At 42.3% G+C, this 15,968-nt stretch overlaps 1 long non-coding RNA gene across 2 annotated transcripts in view; it reads left to right on the top strand.

The window, feature by feature from the left end:
• Positions 1 to 6,836, top strand: part of LOC148107304 (uncharacterized) — a 75,710-nt gene extending 68,874 nt beyond the window's left edge. For both annotated transcript variants that reach the window (XR_015722631.1, XR_015722630.1), the window contains exon 3: positions 4,452 to 6,836. This is a non-coding gene — a long non-coding RNA (uncharacterized LOC148107304). The remainder of the gene's footprint in view (positions 1 to 4,451) is intronic.
• Positions 6,837 to 15,968: the final 9,132 nt, after the last annotated feature.

Below are 15,968 nucleotides of genomic sequence, written 5' to 3'. Positions count from 1 at the left end.
TCAACAGAGAACTTCTCAGTGGGTCATGATGTTTCTGGCAGGCACTCCCAGGGCTTGGCTGTGGGGGGCTTGCTTGGTGGGGTTAGGCCAACCCCAGGGGTTCTAGGTGACAGTGGGGGTGCTTATATTCTGCAGCCTCTTTCAGTCTCCCATCAGTAAATGGAGGCCACGGGAGGGAATTATGCTACTCAGAAAGATTTTGGAGACAATCAAGGAGCTAATGGGTGTGAAAGTGCTTTGTGGAGGTGTAGAGGGCAAGGGCATGGTGGGCTTTGTGGACGGGCTTTGGGGGAAGATGCACCTGAGTTTGAGCTGCACTTTAGTCATGGTCTCGTTATGTGGCTTTGGAAACTGCTCAATCCTCTGAATCTCAGTTTCCTCCTGTGTAAAGGGTTCGCGGAGTAGGGCTCAATTCATGGTAGGAATCTTTCTTTTACCTCTGAAATGCTTTACACAGGAAGAGTATTATAATAAACATAGCCTGAGGCCAAAGGAGTGGTGTGGTGGGGGGCGGGAGAGATGCCTGGGAATTAAGTAGGTTATCAGCAAATGAGGGGATTGCTTTGGTCCTTATAATAAATTAAGTAGATCACCTTTCTCATCTATCTTCCTGATATATATTCTCATATAGTCAAATGGGAATTTTGCTATCCTGTATAATCCAAGGCAAAGTTAGAGGCTTCTGGGACCAGGAGATTGTTCTGGAGTAACCAGTGAGGCAATGGTTGTGGATGACAGACACAGGCCGCGGGGAAGCACTTTAGCGGCCTGCACACAGATGGGGTAGAGGGAGAAGCCAACTGGAGTTAGGTTGTTAGGTTGTCAGCTGTCTTCCTGTTTAACTCTGGCAGTGTCTCATGGGACAATTTTGGAGACACGTAAGCTGAAGTTCTGGTTTAACAGCAGGGCAGCTGAGTCAGAGCAAGCCTTTGCATTCCTCTTGTGAATCCCACGGAACCCTCTCTTTCTCTTTTGCTTGAATCAGTGGGGGTGGGGGCAGAGGACCATCTGTGAGCACTTAGGGTCCTGTGAGGCACCAATACTTGAACATTTGCTTAGGTGATTTCCAACCGCTGTGTGACATAGTTGTCATTATGCCGATGTTGCAAATGAGGAAATGGAAGCCAAAAGAATGAAACAACTTGCTAGGCCACACAGCATGTCCTCACCTGGCAGGGCTCCAAGATGGGGCCTCTGACCCCACGTCCTCTCCCTTGCATATGCTCCACTCTCTGGGAAATGGTCCACGGCCAAAGTGTCATCTTTGTTATAATAAAGGGTGATTAAATTGGGAAATGAAAAGAAGAGATTTAGATCTCTATAAACCATACCAAGTGATAAAACCCTATTTCTTGGGGGTGACCAAAGTGGCAGAAGAAGTCCTGCAAGGTGAAGAAATTCAGAAAGAGACCCATTAAAGGGGAGATTACAATTTTGTGACTTTATCTGCCTCTCCTCTCTCTTACTTCTCCCCCTTCTCCATTGCCCTGTGCTGTTGTCCAAACCCCTTAAGTGTCCACTATTGCATTACCACTAAAATCTAACACCATCAGTTTCGTGAATCTGCATACGCTTGTTCCCATGTCAGGGGTACTACATCAGGCTTATTACAGTCATTACTCAAGTCCTTACATTAATTATAAACAGAAGTGAAAGTTGTAAACTGGGTATAAGTACATTCCAGAGAGAAAAGAAGTTGCTAGCAAAAAATGACAACAAATCAATATTCTTTTTTTTAGATTCATTTATTTTAGAGAGAGAGTGCGCATGAGTCGGGGGAGGGGCAGAGAGAGAGAGAGAGGGAGACAAGCAGACTCCCTGCTGAGTGGGGAGCCCGATGTGGAGCGCTTGATCCCAGGATACCGAGATCATGACTTGAGCCAAAACCGTGATTCCAATGCTTAACCGACTGAGCCACCCAGGTGCCCCCAAAATCAATATTCTCGATACAAAATAGTTATTGCTAATTAATAAGGAAAAGATGAACATTCCAATTGAAAAATGGTTAAAGGCCATAAACACGTAAAACTCATATATAAAAGCATACATAGAAGAAACAGAATTAGCACACTTGCGTGAAGTTGTAAATGGAAGTACAATGCCCTGCTCAACAACATGGCTTTGAGGGCAGGTCTACCTGGACTGAGTTCTGGGTTTACTATCTACTAGCGTCGTAACTATGTCTTTGTTTCTATCTGTGAAATAGGGATAATAATAGTACTTACCTTGAGGGGCTATCATGAGGTTTAAAAAAATAATTCTGTAGGGTGCTTAGCACAATGCCTGATGCATAATACACTTTCAATGCATGTTAGCTATTATCATTACTAGTAGTGTATGTGTATTGATAGCAAGCAAGATTAATATTGAATGTCTCACTGAAATCAAAGAAATGCAATTCAGACAACAGTGCAATATTATTTGTTACCTTTCAGATTGGAAGAAAAGATAAAAGAATTGATGATACCCACTGTTGGTGAGGTGTGGAGAAACGGGTTCTCTCCTACATTGCTGGGGCAATGGGACGTAGCACGCTATTTCCACAGGGCAATTTGGCAATATGCATTAACATTGAAAACGAAATACGTTTTGGCTCATATCCTAGAAATTTATCCCAGGGAGATAATTGGACAAGTGTACAATGATGAATGTTTAAGGATGCTATACTGGTATTGGTTTTTTGAAAATATTTTATTTATTCAGCTGAGAGAGCAAGCATAAGTGGGGGTGAGGGGCAGAGGAAGAAGGACAAGCAGACTCCCCACTGAGCAGTGAGCCTGATGTGGGGCTCAATCCCAGAGCCCTGAGATCATGACCTGAGCCAAAGGCAGATGCCTAACCGACTGAGCCACCCAGACACCCCTGGTATTGTTTATAAAAGCAAGAATTCAGAAGCAACCATAAGTGAATCAGATCAACACATTGTACACTTTAAACTTATACAATGCTATATGTCAATTAGAGCCCACTAATAAATTCAGAAGCAACTTAAATGTCCTTTAGGGAAATTTATTCATAAATTAAGCTTCATCTGTATGATGGAATACTATATGACTACCAATCGCAGTGTTCTAGATCTTCATTCGCTATTATGGCTAAGGCTTTCTGACATATCACTGTATAAACAAGTGGGTTTCAAAATAACATCTGTATAACGTTTATGTCTATCCACCTGATAGCTGAGTAAAAGAAACAGGTGTGGAAAGATGCACTTTAAAATGCTGACATTCTTTTCCTCTTGGGAACTAATTTTATTATTTGATTTTTGTGTGACTCTCCATTATCTTTTTAATCAGAAAAAGAATAGGAATGGACTTTTTGTTTTGTTTTGTCCTTTAGCAGCATACCCTAAACAGAGATCTACATGTTGATTTTGCTTGTGTAAACGGACTTGGAGTTGGGTTCCAAGAACACATCATCATAGCTTTCTTTCTTTTCTTTTTTCCTTGTTTGTCATTCAGAAGTGTTTCTTCATTCCTTAGTCTATGACTCATGCAAGAAGATACTAGAACCAATGTTTTGCAAGACCTTTCCATGAAATGGAAAGAACATCAATGTTCGCTCCAGTAAGAGGTGTGCACTTAATTTTGCCTTGCTTCATCAATAATGATGAGGTTGCATGGATTTCCTACCACTCTGCAGGGGTGGAGTGAACCAGAAAGAACTGGTCAACACTAGACATTCAGGTGCTATCAAATACTAGCCCTAGGGCCAATGACGTGTAACAGAACAAACACGAAATTTCCTTTGCTGGTGTTGCTTAGAATCATTGTGGTAGGATTCCTGAGGCATCACCTGGACTGCGTCACCTAGCTGGACACATAGGAGAGCTGGAAGGATGCCACAAATGAGGATTTGGGGGATCTGTAACACTCTCTGTGTCACCCAGTAGCTCCCAAACATTCCTGTTGTCCATCGCTTCCCTTCCTGACTTGAACTTCCCACCATAAATTAGAATTTCAAAATGCCTAATGTCAGCCAGCCTTTGTCCTGCGGTGTACATAGTGTTCAGTGAACCTTGTTCCATTTGAACCACACAGCTGTCCTGCCACATAGGCAGAGTAGGAGTTATTGTCTTCATTTTACAAATGAGGAAAGGGTTCAGATTATGGAACAGATTATGGATCTTTTCTGGGGCCACACAGCACAGCCAGGACTAGAATTCAGGTTCTCTGTCCCTACTGGTTTGTTTTTTGTTCCCCCTGTGATTTCACAGCTCTTCAGAAAGCTGTTGTCGTCATGTAAAAGCTCTATGTGACTGCCCTATATTTCTCTCTCAGTTTCCTAACCAAGACACACAATTTTAATCCACACACACACATACACACACACATACACACAAAGACTGAAACCAGAGTTTCAAGAAACAAAGCTTAACCCTACCACACAGTGTACTCAATGACTCAGGAGTTTTTAGTCTTTTCATTCCAATTTATTCTATTTTTTAAAAGAAGGAGGAGGAAAAGAAAAAGAGGAAGAGGAGGAGAAGAGAGAAGAAAGAAGGAAGAAGAAGAAGAAGAAGAAAGAAAAAGAGAAAGAAAAGGTAGCCCATGACTCAGCGACTCCATTTCCTGACGCCCTGGATGGTCCTCTTGTCGCACCTGCACCAGTGCACAGCATAGGGTATCTGGGATTTCTGTGGGCTCCTTAGGACAATCTGGCTACTTGGCCTGTATGGGGGATGGAACTAGAGTGGAGGGGCTGAGATTCTCTGTTGTTATCTCTACAGAAAGGAAAAGTTGGTTGGGGCCAAGTGGGTTGAAGTCTGAGGTATGCAGGAATGGATGAAACACCTCAAGACAGTGGGCCAAGATGTTTGCTTCATTTTTATGCCTTCTTGTCTTTTGCACTGAGAATCTCACCAGTAGTATGGAGACCGTGTGATTATGCTGGGAAGGCTGAAGTCCAGCTTTGTCTCCTTCACAGTTTTCAGGCTGTCCTGCCTCTGGGGAGATCTACTGGAGGAAATGCAGCTTTTCTGTCCCACTGCCAGTCAAGGTGCATCATGTCCGTTGCAGCTAGCAGTTGAGGAACTGCAATGAGGGCCATGTTACCAGGGTAACTGGTCTCAGGGTTCCTTGGAGTCAGACAAAGGCTTTTAGCAGGGCACAGGCCACGATCCAGGTGGAGCTGCAACGCGCTGAGCACTGTGCTAGGCATTTCCACAGGTGCTGTCTCCCTTCATGCTCAGAAAAGCACCTGGAGGTAAACATTACTAACCCCATGCCCGCAATGAGAATGTTAAGAAAGTAAGTGGCTTGACCAGGGTTGCTGGCTAATTAAGTGGCAGAATTGAAATATGACTCTAAGTCTGTATGACTTTCTACTTACTATCCCACTGGAATGTCTTGAAATCTTTCAGAGAAAGTAAAATTTGATATAAACGTTATAATTTTACATGAGTCTTTTTGATCGCTCATGGTAAATCTGGGCTTCTTCAACATCGTTGTTAAAATGTTTCCTTATATCCATATCTTCTGTCGCAATGAATGAATATGGTCCTTTGATATACAAGGACATTTGTAGACTATTATTATATATTAATTTACATTTAAATAGATTTATAATTTCTGATCCTGATTTCTGATTTAATACACAGCAAAAATCCATATTTTAAATAGAATATTGTGTGCTTTAAAAAAAATATTTATTTATTTATTTGAGAGAAAGAGAGAAAGCGTGAATGGGAGGGGCAGAGGGAGAGAGAGAATCTTAAGCAGACTCCACGCTCAGCTCAGAGCCCAACATGGGGCTTGATCTCACAACCCTGAGATCATGACTTGAGCCGAAACGAAGAGTTGGACGCTTAACTGACTGTGCCACCCAGGTGCCACCAATTTATTTACTTTCTACATAAGAAAACCTCCCATGGCTATTGCCTGGGTCTTCGAGAGCAGAATCACTTGTATTTTCCTTCCATGTCTTCTAAGATCCTAGGACAGTTTAGAACACACAGTAGACACTCAATTAATGCTGAAGAGCACTAACAAAATGAACGACTCTTAGTTTATATAAAGTAGTATGTTGGAAGATTACATGGATTAGCAAGACAGCGTAGTGTAGTCAGAGGCCAACTTCTGAATAGGTTGAGTTACAGCCTGGAGACTTGCAGGGCAAGGTGGAGCTCTGTTCACCCAGTGCCTTCTAAGAATACTACCTCTCTTCTGGTCTGAAAGATATGTGCTTTGGGAATAGTCAGAAGAAAGGAAAAAGCTAACCAATAAGATCAGTGCATTGAATGAAAGAAGATTCTAGGTTACCACCAGATGCTTGCCATTTGGAGTAAAGTATCTGAGATGCGAAGGTTTCTATTGCTTCTATGGAAACAGATACCATGGCTGATTAAGGGTTGTGGACTGTATGGGCCAGAAGATTAGTTGAGTTTTGGTTAGAATTTAATGATACAGAATGAAAGTCCTAAAATAGGCTATGAAAAATCAGAGCACAAATGATTGGGATTGGACAGTTAACTTATTCAGCTGCAGAATGTGCTGTTTTCCATTCTGGTCATTTCCCCGCTTCATATATCAAAATGCAGTATGGAGAGGAACATGAATGTCCCCTAATGCATAGGCAGCTTTCCCGTTGGAGAGAGTCAGCCCAAATCACTAAGCAGGTAACATGTGTTTAACTTAGAGAAAATAGGGGAACTGGCAATAGCTCCCCCACGATATTGTAGCCAGTATTCATTAAGAATAGCATTAGTTATTAGTGCTAGAAAACTCAAATTAACAGAGGCTCAAACACAAAATGTTTGATACACTGCAAAAAAGGTTGGATGATAGCAAGTCCAGGGTTAGTATGTCTGTTTCACTAAGTCATCAGAGACCCTGGCTTCTTCCAGGTTTCTGTGCTGTCACTTCCAAGGCTTCACAGTCTACCATGAATGCTGGAATTCCTACCATCTTGTCCTCATTCCATCCAGAGGAAGGAAGAAGGGGGCAATGAAGGTTGGCTTTCTTCCTTGTATGCAAGATTTCTTAAGATGCAACACTTCTGCTTGAACCTTGTTGACTAGAATGTACTCACAACGGCCACACCTAGACACAGGAGGCTGGGAAATATAGTCTTTATTCAGGGAAACAGGGGACTGACTAAGAACTGGGAGTTCTACTATTAAGGAATAGGGGACAATCTGTATCAGGAATCTGGCATCAGTTTCTGCCACACTGTTCCTGGGACTTGATTGCATGGCCAAAAGTGGGGGTTGGACAGTCCCATGTGACACCTTGAGAGGGTAGATTTCAGTAACTTAGACCCCACTCTAAAAAACTGTGGATGAATGGCCAGTGGGCTGCATCGGGGCTTTTGTTGTTCTATGCACTGACCTAGGCTGCCTGAGAGTAACTGGTTTGGGAGACAGCAAGAAACAGGACTCCAAGAAGACAACATTTGGGGAAAGAGTCTACTGTGATGGTTAAACAACAGCTTTGGAGTCACTCTAAACTTGGACTTAAATCCTGTATCTTGGGCAAATTACTTGATCTCTAGAAGGGAGGATTAATATGCACTTAAGAGTTTTGGGCAGGGTTGGGTTGGGTGATGTGTATAAAATGTTTAGTCTAGCGTATGGCAAGATGTAGGTGTTCAAGAAATGGTGTCCATTTTTACAATTAGTGACTTGGGAGCAAAGATGGGGGCAGTACAGCTGGAAGCCTGCCCCTTGGTGCCTTCTGGTCAAGGCTCTGCTCTAGGAGTGATCACAGCAGCATCTGTGCTTGGTCTGTTTGGTCACCTGCTCACTCTAGGTGCTTGAAAATATGTATATATAATTTAAAAATCCACCCTAGTCTCCCTTTGTCCAATTCAGCAGTCCTACTTCAGATCCTCATTATTTTCCCTTGAAATTATTGCAGTAGATTCAGAATGCTAGTCACTTCTCCAGGCCACCTGCCAAATCATTATCACAGCCATCTTTCTGAAGCACAGACCATCTACTTGGCCATTTTTCCATGCCTCCCTATCATCTCCAGGACAAAAGCCAAATTCCTCTGCTGGCTGTCCATGTTCTGTGACCTTAAGTACATGTCAGGCCCTCACCCTTGACTCTTCTCCCCAACCTATTCCCTGCTTTAGACAAATGAAACGTTTCCCAAACATGCTAAGCTCTCCTGGGTTCTGCTGAGCAGGCACTTCCTGCAGCCCAGAAAGTCATTTCTTTTGTTTGGCAACTTCTGTTCCACATTTAAGCACATCCCCCTAGAGCCTAGATGTGGGCTCCCCCACAGCCACAGCACATTGGGCTAACCCTGTTACACTTACTGATGTCGTTTGCTTGTCTATCATATCACCCCTCTCTAGATTCATCCATTCCTTCACTCATTCACTCATTCATCCACCCAACTAATTTTAGATGAATTTTCTTTTTTTGTGTTAGCTTTTCCTTCTTTGTATAAGACTCAGATATTCCTCCCCTCTCCTGGTTTGGATTCAGTGTCTCTCCTTTGTGCTCCTGCGGGAACTGTGCTTACATTATATACTTATTACACCGTACTGTTAGATATTTGTCTGTTTTCCTTACTAGACCTTTTTAAAATAAATAGGAGCACTTTGTGTTTGTGTTAGAATGTGTGTGTATGTGTGTGTGTGTGTGCACGCATGGGTACGTGTGTATGCATGTGTATGTACATGTGTGTATGCATGGGAATAAGAATGTATGTTGTATGCATGTATGTGTATGTGCGTGTGCGTGTGTGTGTCCTCAGTACCCAGGACATGGGACTAATTCAACAAAAGTTATGGAATGAATGAATGAATGAACAGTGTTATGGGAATTGGTCTACTTAAAAATAGCCTGGCAAGATCCCTAGAGAGTGATTTACTTTGCATTTTTATGACCTGAAATACAAAGTCATTTGGGAACATTGTTAGAGGCACAACATCTTATTTAATCGCCAAGGGGTTCTAAGGGGAGAGGGTTCCCATAGCTATAAAGGAACTATATTTAGCAAGACTATTGATCTGCTGTTGAAGGATCTTGTTTCCTTGTGTTAATGAAAGTGTTCAGTGCAATATCTAATGTTAAGAACAACCATGTGATGATTAAAAAGAATAACCTTCATGCTTCTGGACAATGTGCTAAACCAGTTCTGTCAAAATACAACTACTGGGTGCTGGTGATTATATTTAAAGTTGAGCATAAGGGACAGTGAAGGGAGAGGAGGAAACTTCCCCAAATTAATTGTTGAGGTAAGTTCCTGGAGGGCATTCACTGGAGCCTTATTTTGCTTTGTAGGCCTCACAGTTTAGCTAATAAGGGTTATTTCTGTGAAATCCCTGGTCATTATGAGGATCAATTAGTCTCAGCAAGAAGAGGTCTCCATATGTGGATGACATTTGGCTGGGTAGACGTTTTGACATCCTAACTAATCGACTATCTAGGGAAGCCAGCTCTGAATCAGGGCAGTGAGTTCTTCTTTGGGTGATGATTGAAACTGATTACTTAAAAGTTTTATAAGACATGAAACAGGCTCGTGGTGTGTCATTACCAGAAATCGTCTAGCGAGAAGCTGGGCGTCCCAAATGTGGGAGAAAGGGACTTGTGAATTATACACGGAAGTATTTTAAGACAGTTTTGCAGACCTATATGGTGGAGTAGAGTCCTGAACAGGACTGGAGGTTAATATTCTAGGATTGACTCTTCGGCAGTACACTTTGGTGGTTCAGAGCTCAAATTAGGCAGATCGAGGTTTGAATATCAGCTTTGCCTCTTACAGGTGGGGTGGCCTTGGGCACATTGAAATGATATTTGTTAACCTCCGTTTCCTAATCTGCAAAATGGAAGTAATAATGGTAGTGGTCTGTAGGATTACGGTGAGGATGAAATGAGGTCGTGCAAGTAAAGTGCTCACTCAACTTCCTGACACATAGGAAAGGGTCACCTGTCATCAACCTGAACTGAGCTGAGCTGTTTGAGCAAGGGGTAATGAAGGTCTACTGAGGCCAAAGCCTGTGAGCATTGACTAGTTTGAAAGGAAACCACACATGTATACAAGTTTGTCTTAAATGCTGGTAATTGCCTCTTGAACTTGAAGGACCTGGGCAAGAGGATATTTGGCTCAGTACAAAGCTTTATAATTTTAGTCTTAAAAATAAATTATTGAGAGAACAATGCAAACACTTATTTTCCTATTCTCCTTCACTGTAGCTTCCAGTGACTCGGGACTGTGGGGGAGGAAACCATGGCCTCCTCTCAGCTCTGGCATTAATCAGCTGGCTTTGGGCAAGCCCGCCAGTGTTGGGGCCTCACCTGTAAAATGAGGCTATTGGCTTACGATTTTCAAGGTCCCTTCAACCTCCAAAATTCTATGACTCCTCAACTTAATGCTGGTCAACCCAATATTGTGGTACAAGGCAGTTTTCTTTTTGATGCTTAAAATAATTCAGTTATTCTTAAAATAGTTTTTGTAAGTCGACAGAAAGCAAATTGCTTTTTCTTTGTTTTTTAAGTATGAGTAAATACTGACAAATGCTTGCAGGTAAATTTTGGTAATAGAATCAATCGTGTATAAACTGCATATCAAATATACACAATGGCTACAAATAAAACAACAAGTTGAAATTCAATGGCTGGAGAGTGGTTTCAGGAGTTGGGGCAGGGACAGGTCTGTCTAGGCCCTCTTCATTTGGAGTTCCAGTGACTTTCAGGAGAAAATTGCTGTAAAAATGTCAAGATGTTTCTATGAGTAATTTAATAATAATCAACAGCACCAATTTTATATCAATATACTTGATGAAGAATTCATATCAAATTAGCATAAAGGAATTCTGATTTTCTACCCATTTTATTATGAATGTGTACCTGTGGTGGAAGATGGAAGGGAAAAGAAGACCAAACAGGAGTAACATCTTGTTGGGCCAAATCAGTGGTTCTCAAAGTACACACTTCAATCACTAGAGAGCTCTGAAGTGTATCATCATCTGGGCTCCACCTCTGGGGTTCTGTATCAGTTGGTCTGGGATGGAACTTGGGCATCCTACAGGTGTAGCGAGGGTTGAGAACTACTAAGTTAGTCATGTCACCACCTCCCTTACCCCAGCTACTGAAGGTAACTTGTTGAGCAGTCCTGCTGTTGTAGCACTTCATTTCAGGGTAGGTCTAGAGCCCTCAGATCCCTCTGCACAATGATACTTCACCTAGGAGTTCCTCAGTCCCAATCTGTTTTGCCCTAAAACTGTTGTGATCATGCCCTCCATCTCCAGAAAAGGGACACTCAGGAACTCTTCTCTGGGTGATGGTATAACCAAAGAACAGCCTAGAATAGCTTCTTGATTCTCTCTCTCTAGGTATAGCTCAAGCTGAGATGTCCAGTAGAATTTCCTGTGGTGACAGAATTTTCTAGAACTGCACTGTCTAATATAGTAGCTACAAGCCATAGGTGGCTCTTGAGCTCTTAAAATGTAGCTAGTGCTACTGAGAATTTTTGTTTTCATGTAATGTTGTTTAGTTCAAATTCAAATTTAAATAGCCCCAGGTAGCTAGTGGCTACCATATTGGACAGTGAAGATTTAGGCAAAGAGGAGTCATAGAGTCTTTAGGGAGTTGAACTTTATATTGTAGGAGGTGGGGAGCAAGCTGAAGCTTTTGGATTAAGTTCAGGGAGCTGGGAATGGTACCAGAGAGATAAATTGGAGGTGGTTGTAGTGACCCAGGTGAGCGATGAGGAAGACCAGCACTGAGGCAGTGCCAATGGGGACAAAGAGGAGATGATGGACAAAGGAGGGATTCAGGAGTGATGTGGATTGGGCTTTATGCCCAGGGACGTTGACACTGGCTTGGGCAATTGGGCCAACAGTGGTGGCACTTTGAATCAGAACAGAAAATTTCAAAATGCAAGCTGATGTTTGTGGGTAAATATATCAAGCCACTTTTGGATAGAAATCTCATCTTTGGAAAACAGTGTGGAGGTCCCTTAAAAAGTTAAAAATTGAGCTACCCTATGATCCAGCAATTGCACTACTGGGTATTTACCCCAAAGATACAGACATAGTGTAGAGAAGGGCCATATGCACCTCAATGTTCATAGCAGCATTGTCCACAATAGCTAAATCGTGGAAGGAGCCGAGATGCCCTTCAACAGATGACTGGATTAAGAAGATGTGGTCCATATATACAATGGAATATTACTCAGCCATCAAAAAGAACGATTTCTCAACATTTGCTGCAACATGGACGGGACTGGAGGAGATAATGCAAGCAAAATAAGTCAAGCAGAGAAAGACAATTATCATATCTTTCACTCATTTATGGAACATAAGGAATAGCAGGGAGATCAGTAGGAGAAGGAAGGGAAGAATGAAGGGGGGTAAACAGAAGGCGGAATGAAGCATGAGAGACTATGGACTCTGGGAAACAAACTGAGGGCTTCAGAGGGGAGGGGGGTGGGGGATTGGGATAGGCCAGTGATGGGTATTAAGGAGGGCACATATTGCATGGTGCAGTGGGTGTTATACACAAGTAATGAATCATGGAACATTACATCAAAAACTTGGGATGTACTGTATGGTGACTAACATAACATAATAAAAAATTCTTATAAAAAAATAAAACAAATAACAATAAGACATGAAAAAAAAAAATAAAACCCTTTCCTTAGTTACAAAAAAAGAAAGAAAGAAAGAGATCTCGTCTTTAGTTGGCAGTTATTTTACCATCAAAGGTAGATAAAATAGGCGGCATAAGGAGGCTTTCCAGGATGTGAAATCGCACCTTACTTTGCCCATACAGTGGAGAGAGAGCTCCTCCTCTCTCTCACAGAGGGAGGCTCTCTCTCAGTTGGCTCACCCTCTGAGTCTGTGCAACAGTGCTGGGTTAAGTTAGCCTGAGGTCCCTCCCACACCTTCATCAGACCCCATCCTTTTCCACCATGAGTCCTGAGATTTCCTTCTCAGCTGCTCCAGTCCCTTCATCCAGAACTCACTGCCCACAGCCTTCCTTAGCCGGGCCAACTACATTTTTTCATCCCCTGGGCATTGTTGAGCATGTACCTGGTTCCCAGGGGCGGAGGAAGATATGAAGATGGAAGAGAAACCATTCCTACCCTGGACAAGCTCATAATAAAGTCTAATTGTAAAGATAAACACACAAGGAATAACTCAGTTATAATATCATACAAGAAACAATTTTGCCTTGGAGTGCAGAGTTGTACTGACCAACTTTACCTGGCGGCATCGAGGGAAGTCAACTCAAGAGTGGTGACAGCTGAGCTCATTTAAGTGGATGTTTTCTGAGAGAGAATGAAGAAGGGCATCTGGCAGACTATCACTTGCAAATATGTGGTGGTCCCTTTGAATATGCTGTGCACAGGGAATGGTACAGAGCTGTGTGGCTAGAGCCGAGGGTGCTGTTAGGAAGGTGAGAAAGCATAGGAATGGCACAGGGAATAGATGGAGTCCAGTGAAGAAAAACCTGTGTGTCTTACTAAAGAATTTGGATTTTTATCTAGCAGATCCCAGGGACTTTTGCTGGTTTTAAACACACAAGTGATACGGTACTATTCGTGTGTTTGGGGTTGCAAGGTTTCTCTCTTCTGCTTTGGCCCCATGATCTCTCTGCTCGATTCACCATCATAAAAGGTGTATGGTGTGTAAGGTTATTGGGAAGAATAACTACATGATGCCTATAAACTATTTGAAAACCTGTAGGTGCTATCTAAAAATGATCATTGTTCTTAGTCAAGGAATTGCAACAGCAATTATCTAATTGCAAGCACAGCTGGATCCTTGCCCCTCCAATTAGCCAACTGTAGGTGCAATTAGTTTGCAAAAACAATTTTGTACCCAGGTGTAAATTTTCTAAAAGTGCAAAACAGAATCTGTGGAAAAATGCGGCCAAGTCTAGTTTTCTTTAGAGTTTATCCTAAATATTTATTAATGTCCAGCCTGAGGGGATGCTATTTCCTTTCCCATCATTTGTATATGACTTGCTTAAGACGTGCTCCTATTTATTTCACAATCTCTGAGGCATCTCACTGTTGGGAAATTCTCAAATTCCAAAGCCTGTGAGCAAAGAAGGCAAAAGTAGGTAGTACCCACAAATGGCTATCTTCAGGGGCCCTTTTTGCTTTTTGAAGTGCCAGGTTGAAGGATGGATTATATGACCAGAATAGAGTCTGCACCTAGGGGAGGGGTCAGCTATCTCAGCATGCAGGCTGAGGAGGGCTGACCAGCTTGATTCCCATGGAACTGAAATTAAGAAATGCCGTCTCTCCCCAGGGTATTCTGTTTTGTGGGTAGTGATGGTGGATGCAGGGCTAGCTCTCAGAATGTGGTTCCCATATACATGTTAGTTGACATTTTGTTTACCATTAATAAGTGAGATGAAAATGAAACAATGAAGACATGATATGAGCAACTTCTTTGTTGAATCAAACAGGAGTTTTCAAACACTGGAGGAATGTTTCCTCAATTATTTTGTGCTGTCCGCAATATAATGCCTACAGACAAGACACATTTTAAAGTTCAATCTGCAGTATTCACATTTTCTCTTATCACTTTCTTAAGTCTAGGCAATCAATAAAACAATAAATCAAGCCATGATTTATAGTGTATGCTGATTTCTGTGGTGTAAATACTCCTACTGTGGATGATTTCAAATTACCAGTTGTTTCACAACCAGTTCCTAGACTCTTGAAAATTTCACAATTGGCTCTAGTGAGTAGGCATGAACTGGCTCCAGCCTACAAGCAGTGTTGGTGGAACTTAAACCAAACCTTTTGGGAGTCGGTGACAGACTGTATCTTAGTTTCCATGATTTGAAAGAAGCATGGAAACTTGGAACAAATGAGAAATATGATGAGAAACAGAGAGGAAGAAAACAGCTATATGTGCAATGGTGTTTGGAGAGAAAACCATTCCTCTGTAAAGGACAGTCAGATACATGAAAATGGAATGAAGGAACATCCAGAATGGCATAGACCTGAGGGACAGCAAGATGTGGAGAGGTTCAGCCCTTCTAGGGCCATTGGACCCAAGGTTTCCAGTATGTTGGATGGATACTCATCCTCCCAGTACCGGGTGGTACTGGCTTCATCTATATTGTGAAGTTGTGAAAATTGAGGAGCACAGGTTCGTGTTACTTGAGTTGAGGTTAAAGACAAAGTTAGAGATGAGAAGAGATTTTATTGTTTTAGCCTATTTTAGGCTCTCTTTATTAGTGGAATGAAATGAAACAAAACCTCACACACTAATCAAAGCACCACAGAAGATTTGATTTGTTGAAAGCCCCATTAGGTAGTTGGTATGCTGGGCAGGCCCATGTTCAACTCTGGGAGAATGAGGTGAGGAGACTCAGGATCAGGACTAGGGCTCAGTTCTGTATTCTCTTGGGGCTGGGAGAATACTTCTGGGGGCTTCCTGTTTTTCCCCATATGATGTTCAAATGCATTTGCCAGTTTTCCAAGTCCTTATAATGCATGCCTGCTATATTTCTCTCAAATAAGGTTTGCACTCTTCTTGGTGGATGGCAACATGGTCACAGCTCTTGTCTCTATCTTGTAAGCAAGCTGGGCTCCTTCCCACTTGGTACTTGCTAATTGCTAATATTGAGGAGCACTTTTGCTCTGCATCTGCTAAGGGCCGCCCATGCATTATCCCATTTACTCTCCACAAAAACCATTTGAGGTTCCACGGTTTTACAGAGAAAGCTGAGGCAGAGAGCGTCAAGATCACGTGATTAGTGAATGGGGCAGCAAGTGTTTTAACACAGGACTGACTGCTCAATGGTTATGTTCACAACCCTAGTGTTCAGCAGCCTCTCAGTTCATGTGTTCTTTTCCTTGTCACTTTTCCTCTCAGTCCCCGTGTCCAAGACCTTTGCCTCTCTTCCATGCAGCTTCCCTTACTAGTCAAATTCCCATCCATGTCCTCTGGTTACTTTAGAAACTCGTCTATAGTATACACTTTGCCACCCAAGTGCATCTTTTCCAACAAAAAATATGAGCTCTTCAGGGAAAGAAATCATGTCTTCT

Source organism: Ursus americanus, chromosome 32 (assembly GCF_024610735.1).
Source record: "Ursus americanus isolate L20-20 chromosome 32, mUrsAme1.1.p, whole genome shotgun sequence".
Taxonomy (NCBI): domain Eukaryota; kingdom Metazoa; phylum Chordata; class Mammalia; order Carnivora; family Ursidae; genus Ursus; species Ursus americanus.
This window is presented reverse-complemented; position numbering and strand designations above follow the sequence as displayed.